The sequence below is a fragment of the Neomonachus schauinslandi genome, chromosome 8, assembly GCF_002201575.2.
Source record: "Neomonachus schauinslandi chromosome 8, ASM220157v2, whole genome shotgun sequence".
Taxonomy (NCBI): Eukaryota; Metazoa; Chordata; class Mammalia; order Carnivora; family Phocidae; genus Neomonachus; species Neomonachus schauinslandi.
In genome coordinates, this window is record NC_058410.1 from 145,243,154 (window position 1) to 145,250,898 (window position 7,745).

The following is a 7,745-nucleotide window of genomic DNA, read 5'->3' on the forward strand; positions in this document are numbered from 1 at the left end:
GGCAGCACAGCGCCCGGCCCGGAGCAGCCACGCGGGAAGCAGCGTGAGGACGCCCGGGGCGCACTGCGTTCAGGACAGCTGTGACTGCGAAGGGTGTGGGGGCAGGAAGACTGAGAACCACAGAGACAGGTAAGTTCAGGACGGTAGGACGAGCGCTCTGGCAAGGCGCAGCAGACAAAAAGTATCCGCATCCCTGATCAGAAGCTGGGCGCCCAGCAGTCTTAAAATCAGCGCTTGGCCAAGTGAATAAAGGACCATCTGGGGCTTGCCGCGGTGAGCGGTGACGCTTCTCGGATTGCGGCCGAAGTTCTGCGCCAAGGTGGCGCGCGGACACCGCAGAGACGTTCCCCGCACGGATTTGTTCGGGCTCCAAGCGGGGACTCGCTGGCCGCCAGGTCGGAGGAGTTGCGGGTCCGAAATGCGTTGCTGGTTGTCCCGAGTTCATGCTCGCCAAGCTCGTCGCTGGGCGGGAGTGCCCTGGCCCCGGGTGTCACTGGGCTCGACCCTCCCGGGTGCGGAAGACCCCTGCGCTCGGGAGCCGGCCGCTGAGTGTTTTCAGGACCGTTCACAGTCCCCGACGCCAACATCTGCGCCACTCTTCAGCGACCGAAGCGTGGTCCTTGCTCCGCGCTCGCGGGGTCTTCATCTCGGCGTCAGGTCCTCGGGAGGAGGGCGGACTAACGTGCCCCGCAGGCCCGGCCTGGTGTCGGCCGTAGGCGAGGCTCAGCGCGGGGTGCTGCGAGGACTGCCCCGGTCGCTCCCAGCGCTCGGAGCCAGGCCACAGCTTCAACTTGTGCCTCGCCCTGCCTCAGTTTCTCTTTCCTCCGGGCGGAGTCCCTGGCCTCACCGGGTTCACCTCCCGCCGAGGCCGCTCCTCTGCGGTTGGAGCAAGCCGTGCTCTGTTACCAGGCCGGCTGTTCCCGGGGCCTCGGAAGCACTGGACTCTCCCAGAAAATGCCCAGAGCAGCGACAGTGCCCGGCCGGTCTGAAAACTCCCCTGGGCACTGCCGTGTCGCAAAGGGGTTAGGACGGGGGACCCTCCTAAGGGGACACGTTTGGAACCAGTAAGGGAGACACAAAAAATGAATATAAATGTCTACAAATAAGCAATAAAGTGGTGGTTTTATCCTCCCGCGAGGCGCGAGACGACTGGCTAAGATGTGCGTCTCACCGAAAGCCCCCCCGCCACGTGAGCGGGGGCGAGTACGCCTGGATCGCGCGGCGCAAACCTCCCACGACCCTACTTCACTACCACGGGAGGTCGAGGGAAGCGCACCGTGTCCCCGCGCTCTCCCGACAGCAGTCCCCTCGAGTCTCCAGCTCCCTGCCGAGTGCACCGGCCCACTCCGCACCTGCCGCCTCCCCCGCCGCGCGAGACCGTCCCGCCGGAGGGGAGCCCGGCGGGCCTGACCCGGCGCGCCAGCCCCAGATGGCCGAAGGACGCGCTGGTCACCTAGTGGTCCCCGTCTACCGCGAAGGCCTCTGTGTTGTGCAGTGAACGTGCCCGGGTCCAGCGGTGGCCCAGATGGCAGCCGCCCCCCTGCAGCAAGCTAGCAAGCAGACGCGCAGGCTGGCGCGGGGTGTGCGCTTCTGAGCAAGCTGCGCGCTCCGCGGGGAGAGTGGGCCCGCCCAGTCCACGGCTGCCGCTTCGCCTGCGTCCCAATTCCCTCCTCTCCTTCCGGCCAGGGTAGGGCACGCATTACAGACACCCAGGGAGTGAAGGAACGCCCGAGTGGGAAGTCTCTTCGCTCCCGAGCTGTGTGGTCGCTTTTCTCCGGTGGTGGGAAGGGCACCTGCGGACGCGGAGTTTGCCCCGGGAGTGAAGTCTTTGGTCCAGTGGAGCCACCGCCTCCCTCCCTGGTTCTCAGCCTCCCCAGTCCCTGTCCCCGCCTGGTCCTTGGAGCAAGTCGCCGGCCAGGCTGCACGGAGGTCTCTCGGGGTCGCGCGCCGAGGTCGCTGGGCTCAGGTGTCGGGTAGCGGCTGGGCTTGGGAAGTGTTGCGAGGGTTGCTCCCCATCAGCGAGGTGTGGGTTGGTGTTCCGGCGCAGGACCCGTCACCCCACCCGGCCCGGGGAGGACCCCTCTGTAGCCCCGCCGCTGAGGCCGCCTCTGGGTCGTGCGTTTGCAGAGGTGCCAAACGTTCTCCCGGCGCCTTCGTCCGTGGGGCTCCTTTGAACCCCGGGCCAACTGCCACGCGTGTCCCCTCCCCTTACACCTGCTAGTGAGAGTCCTCACCTGGTTTGCTCTCTCAGGGCACAGGCTTGTCTCTACGATGCCGCCCGCACGACTAAGGATGCCTTGTGGGGACGGTGACAACGCGCTCCTTCCCCACTCAGATCGCTGCATTTATTCCCGAACTAAGATCTGACGGTGGTGCGTGCGGCCGAGGAAGCGAGAGTCGTCGTCGCTGTCGTCCTTGTCTGTTTTCCCAAAGTCCGCTTGGCTGATAACCCGAAGCTGATGAGCGGGCTCGCGCGCACCTGCCCCTTCCGGGACCCCAGGAAGGCCCCCAGCACCGCTCCCCTTACCCATTTGCGTCGGTGAGATTTTAAACGTCACAAAGGCTTTGTGCGGGAGAAGGAGCTTGGAACCCCGGCCGCCGCGTGCAAGGAGGGCGGCGGGCGCGTGAATGGCCAGCGTCCCCCCGCGCAGGGGGCTGCGGCGCGGCCCAGCGCCCGACGCGCACGGAAGCTCCCTCCGATGCGTGACTAGCGCCGCCAGGCCGTTCTCTGCGGTGGGGCGGGGGTTCTGGCGCACCGAGGTAAGGAATGAGCCGCGTACGTGATCCCTGGACGGCCCGCGTTACCCAGTTCTTGAGACAATCAGCCTGCGGGTTTGAGCCCCGCGGGGTCTCCAAGCCTTTCGACGCTCAGCCCGCGACCCACCGCCCCACAGGGCAGGTGCTAATCTTTGCTCCCTTGAATCCCGTTCGTGATGGCAATCAGGGGTTGCGACTGTTCCCCACGAACGAGGAATTTTTTTGTAATTTCGCTCACAGACGTCCTTAGACCGTGCGCCCCGTGCGGGCTGCTGCTAGCGGCCGATGGCTGGGCGAAGTCGGAGCCGCGCGGTCCCTCTTCCTTCCCCGCCTCGCTCCCGCCGACGTGACGGCGACGCGGGCGCTCTCAAGGGGGGGCCTCGGCCGATGTTCCGCATGCCCCGCTGTGTCCAACAGCAGGACCGCTATCTGCGTTACTTCGGCGTTTTGCTGTCGGCCGCTCTTACTCATCTTTATCTTCCTCTTCTCTTCGAATGGCTCGCGCGGATAGAGTATCTCATATTCAAGGGCTTCCGAATATCAAGAGATACACCTGCTGCTGGTTGTGCGTTCGTGTACAACTCATTACGTTTTAAAAATGAACATTTTAATTATTCACATACTATTTTTCACCGTATATTTAAAAACTAAATTCAAAAATCAGATTTCCCTCACGCACTTACGCATTTATTAAAACTCAGGCCTAATATGTTATTTTATCTTTAAACGTTGGAAACACCTTAGTCTTGTGTCGTTAGAGAATGATGTAGTAATGTGTTCGCGTATCCCAGTATCCCAGTGGTTCCGGAGTGTAGTATTAGCATCACCTCCCGGGTCTTACCAGAGCACAGATGGCTGCACCCCCACGCCCCGAGTTCCTGACTCCGTCCGTGCCAGGGCCCGAGAATTTGTATCTTTAGCAGGATCTCAGGTGATGCTGGTGCTGGGTGGTCCAAATGCCTGACACCGAAACCTGTTTCTAAACTGTAAAAACCTGGGTTTATATTTGAATCATCAGCATTTTTCTTACACTTTTTAATCCACGGGATACAGGTTTACTCACCCAATCTACGGAGTGGGCTTTTCCTTCTTCTGCCAGGCTGAGATTATGGACAATGCCAGGCCTGGAACCTGAGACTGAATGCACCTTGCAAAATGAGTCTACCCCAGTCCTTTACCCGGCTGGAGAGGCTCCTCCAGTGGGATTTTGTACTCTGCACCGTAACATTTTCCAGTGGTTTGCTGTGGCCATCTATGGTTCTATTTTTTCTGATGCCGGCCTGTCCAAGAGGCTTTTGATCTGAATGACTTGTATTCGTGGTGATTGCTAGGATAGAAGCCAGTTTTGTCCCTGCTGGTTCTGAGCTGGGCCTGGGCAGATTCAAATGAATCTAAAGCCTTCAGTGATATTAATTCACAAACACCTTCTTTCCAACATTCAAGACCTATAAAATTCATATTATTCTTGCACATCAAAGTATAACAAAATACATTTTAGGGAAAAGTTGATGTATATTCCTAAAGAAAGGTATTGTTACACTGGACAGCTTGGGTAGGCCTGGGGATGTAGCTCAGTGGTAGAGCACATGCTTTGCATGTATGAGGCCCCGGGTTCAATCCCTGGCATCTCCAGTCTCTTGTTGCCCGTTGGGTACATTTTTGAAATGCTCATCTTAAAGCAGACATACTTGGTTTTTAGGACTTTTGGTATTTCCAAGCAATTTAAACTTTAAACAAGTAAATCACACTTTGTTCTAGGTAGTCAAATACGCTGCTGAAAAAAAAAAATACACTTTGCCACCACTGCCAAGAGCACTCAGACTGGTGCTCTATCCCTGTTTTGGAGGATACTTAAGAGACATTAGCGGGAGACCAGGGACTGGTTTGTTTCCACTCCTGCAACTATGTTTTTCAACAATTCCTTGACCCTGGTCACAAGTGCTTCTACCTTACCGAGCCATAAAAAATGTTTTTTCTCATTCCTTCTATTTTAGAAGAGTTCATATTTGAAGTCAACCGCTGAATAGAAAGTGCACCATTGGTTTACATGGGCGAAAGCATGACTAATTTCTAATTAGTTGGCTGCTGAGAATGTGCCTAGGAGAAATTGTAGGCAAAGAACAGTCTTCAGGTATAAGAGGTAAAAGAGACATGGTTAGAAATCTAGGCAGAGAGGGAGGGGGTTTTATTAGCTTCTCCTTGGTTCTTTTTGTAAAGTAGACAAAACCACTTTTATCAACTGTCACCAGGGACACAGGCTAAAGAACAGTGTTCTCTAAAAACATAGGCTGAGAAGTTTGTTCTTGGAAATCCTATCAGTAAAAATAGAGTATCCCGGTTATCTGAGTGATGTGGCTCAGGTGACGGAGGCTTTAACAAAAACTTTGCTATGACTTCAACATAGAAACTCAGACTCGACTTCCAACCACTTCCCAGAGTTTCAATAAGGATTCAGGAACATCTTTTAAAATTTCTCATAACTCTGTAGTTTTAAGAAAACAGGATGCTGCCACTTTACTCACAGTCCTGCTTTGCTTTGATTCTATAAAACTCTGCTTCAATTAAACAAAATCAAATGATATTAAATCAAAAAGTTAAACTTCACCGCCACCCCTACCCCCAAATTCTATAACTCTGCCTCTTGCTTTGTTTGGTCAAAGCCTGTACTTCTCTTTGCATTCCCCCCCTCCCTTGCCTGAGCAACAATTAAGTTCATCTTTTACGTGTTAAGACTGAGCAATTGTAATTTATTTAACATTTTTTAATATGGAAGATAAAAAGAGATATTGTGCATCTAAAACTAATGATGTAATGTATGGGGATTAACATAAGAATAAAAAAATAAAAAAATTTAAAATATTTAAAAAAAAAGATATTGTGAGGTTAAGAAACAGAGACTGGTCTCTCCATAAAATTGAAATTAAAGTTCCTGAACTTTCTATAGGGAAAGCCTACTTGAGACACACAAAAAAACCCCACAAAACCCTACATAAATACAAATATTATTCACTTGCCTGGATCAAATTTAAAATGAACCTTGTGACAAACTGATAAACCAGGGATAAACTGTTAAGTATATTTACATATGCTAGATATGATGAAAGTTGTCATTAAAACTAAAAAAGAAGCTTGTACAAATCAATTTCTAAAGGAAACCAATTAGAAAATAAGCAAATTTATTCTTCATCTACCCAACAGTTGGGACAAAGGTAGAGCCTCTACTGAGGGAACCTTGATTGTTGACGATGCCAATGATGATATATGTAACTGGGTGTGTGTGGCAGGTAGTGTTTCAATCTAAAATGAACTGCAAGTGCCATTTCATTCCTTTGCATTCAACAATATTTTGAACAGGTGTTAATATCTTGTCTGAAACTCTCATTAGCCAATGAGCACTTGTTTTGAATTCAATCAAATTATAAATATTAGTAACTTTGTACTTCTAGGTAAAGAAAGAAAAAGAAAGAAAGAGAAAGAAGGAATTGACAGTTATGTCTCAAACCTCAGGTGCAGAGAAGAGATGTTCTTTCTCTAAGTCTGTCAGGCTCCCTGCTTTCCAACTGTGAGTTACGTAGTCAGTGCTTTGCACTGTCTTGTCCACCAGGAACTATAAGGAACACCTTCGTCCCCTCCGAGGTTTCTCTTCTACTCTTACGCAACAACCACACTCACAACACTTCTGACACCAGGTGTGGGTGGGGTTTTCCCATATTAAGCAGCCAGTGTCTTACAATTTAACTCAATTCTGACAGATATAGTTAGATCCAACAGGTTAAGGGCTCAGTCCCACGAGACTGTCTCCTACTTCAGATGCCGGATGCAAAAACTGGGGGGCCCAGGTTCCCCACAGCTTGTCTGACTTGGCTTTACAAATCACAGGTTCCCGTGACCTCCTGATTATTTGTTAGAACAGCTCACAGAACTCAGGGAAACACATTTACCAGTTTATTCAAGGATATGATAAAGGACAAAGATTAACAGCCAGATGAAGAGATACACAGGGTGAGCAAGGTCTGGGAGAATCCCGAGCATGGCAGCTTCTGTCCCCTTAGAGTAGGGGTGTGTCACCCTCCCTGACTGGATGTGTTCAACAGCCTGGAAACTCCCCCAAACCCCATAGTTTGGGGATTTTATGGAGGCTTCCTCATGTAGGTATGATCAATTATTAACTCAATTTGCAGCCCTCTGTCCTGTCCGGAAAATGGAAGGTGGGAGGCAGGGGTGAGGAAAATCCCAAGCTTCTAATCTAAGCTTAGTCTTTCTGATGACAAGGCCCCATCCAGGAGCCATACAGAGTCGCCTCGTTAGAACAAAAGATGCTCCTAGTGCTCTTATCACTTAAAATTTATAAGGGCGGGGATGCCTGGGTGGGTCAGTCAGTTAAGCAGCCGACTCTTGATTTCAGCTTAGGTCCTCATGATCTCAGGGTCATGGGATCAAGCCCTGTGTCGGGCTCTGCACTCTCACTCTCTCTAAAAAAATAAATCTTTAAAAAGATTTTAAAAAGGGGGGGGGAGATTTTATAAGGGTTTTAGGAACTCTGTGCCAGGAATAGGGACAAGGATCAAATATATATTTCTTATTATGAATCACAATATCACAGAAACTCTTAAGTGATGTTTCACTCAGTCACTGAAGCTTTCTTAAGTTGTGCCCTGAAACATAATTCTACCTTTCCAGTTTGCTAATAATATTTTATTGGAATTATTAGACATTTTAGCTCAAATCCCTATCGAAAGTACAAAGTTATTAATATATTATAATTCATCTGATTGAATTCAAAACAAGTGCTCTTTGGCTAATGAGAGTTTCAGACAAGATATTAACATCTGTTCAAAATATTGTTAAATTGAAAGAAATGAAATGGCACTTGCACTTTCTGAGGAAGGATGGAAGGAAGAGTAAATAAATTAGTAAGATAGTGAGTGAATGAGCAAATGAAAGAAACTTGTTTGAAGAAAATTCCACATGTGCATTAATTAATCCTT

General features: G+C 50.7%; 1 non-coding gene across 1 annotated transcript; it reads left to right on the top strand.

The window, feature by feature from the left end:
* The first annotated feature begins 4,317 nt into the window (after nucleotides 1-4,317).
* TRNAA-UGC lies at nucleotides 4,318-4,389 on the top strand. The gene has a single exon. It is a non-coding gene; the product is annotated as a tRNA-Ala (tRNA).
* Nucleotides 4,390-7,745: the final 3,356 nt, after the last annotated feature.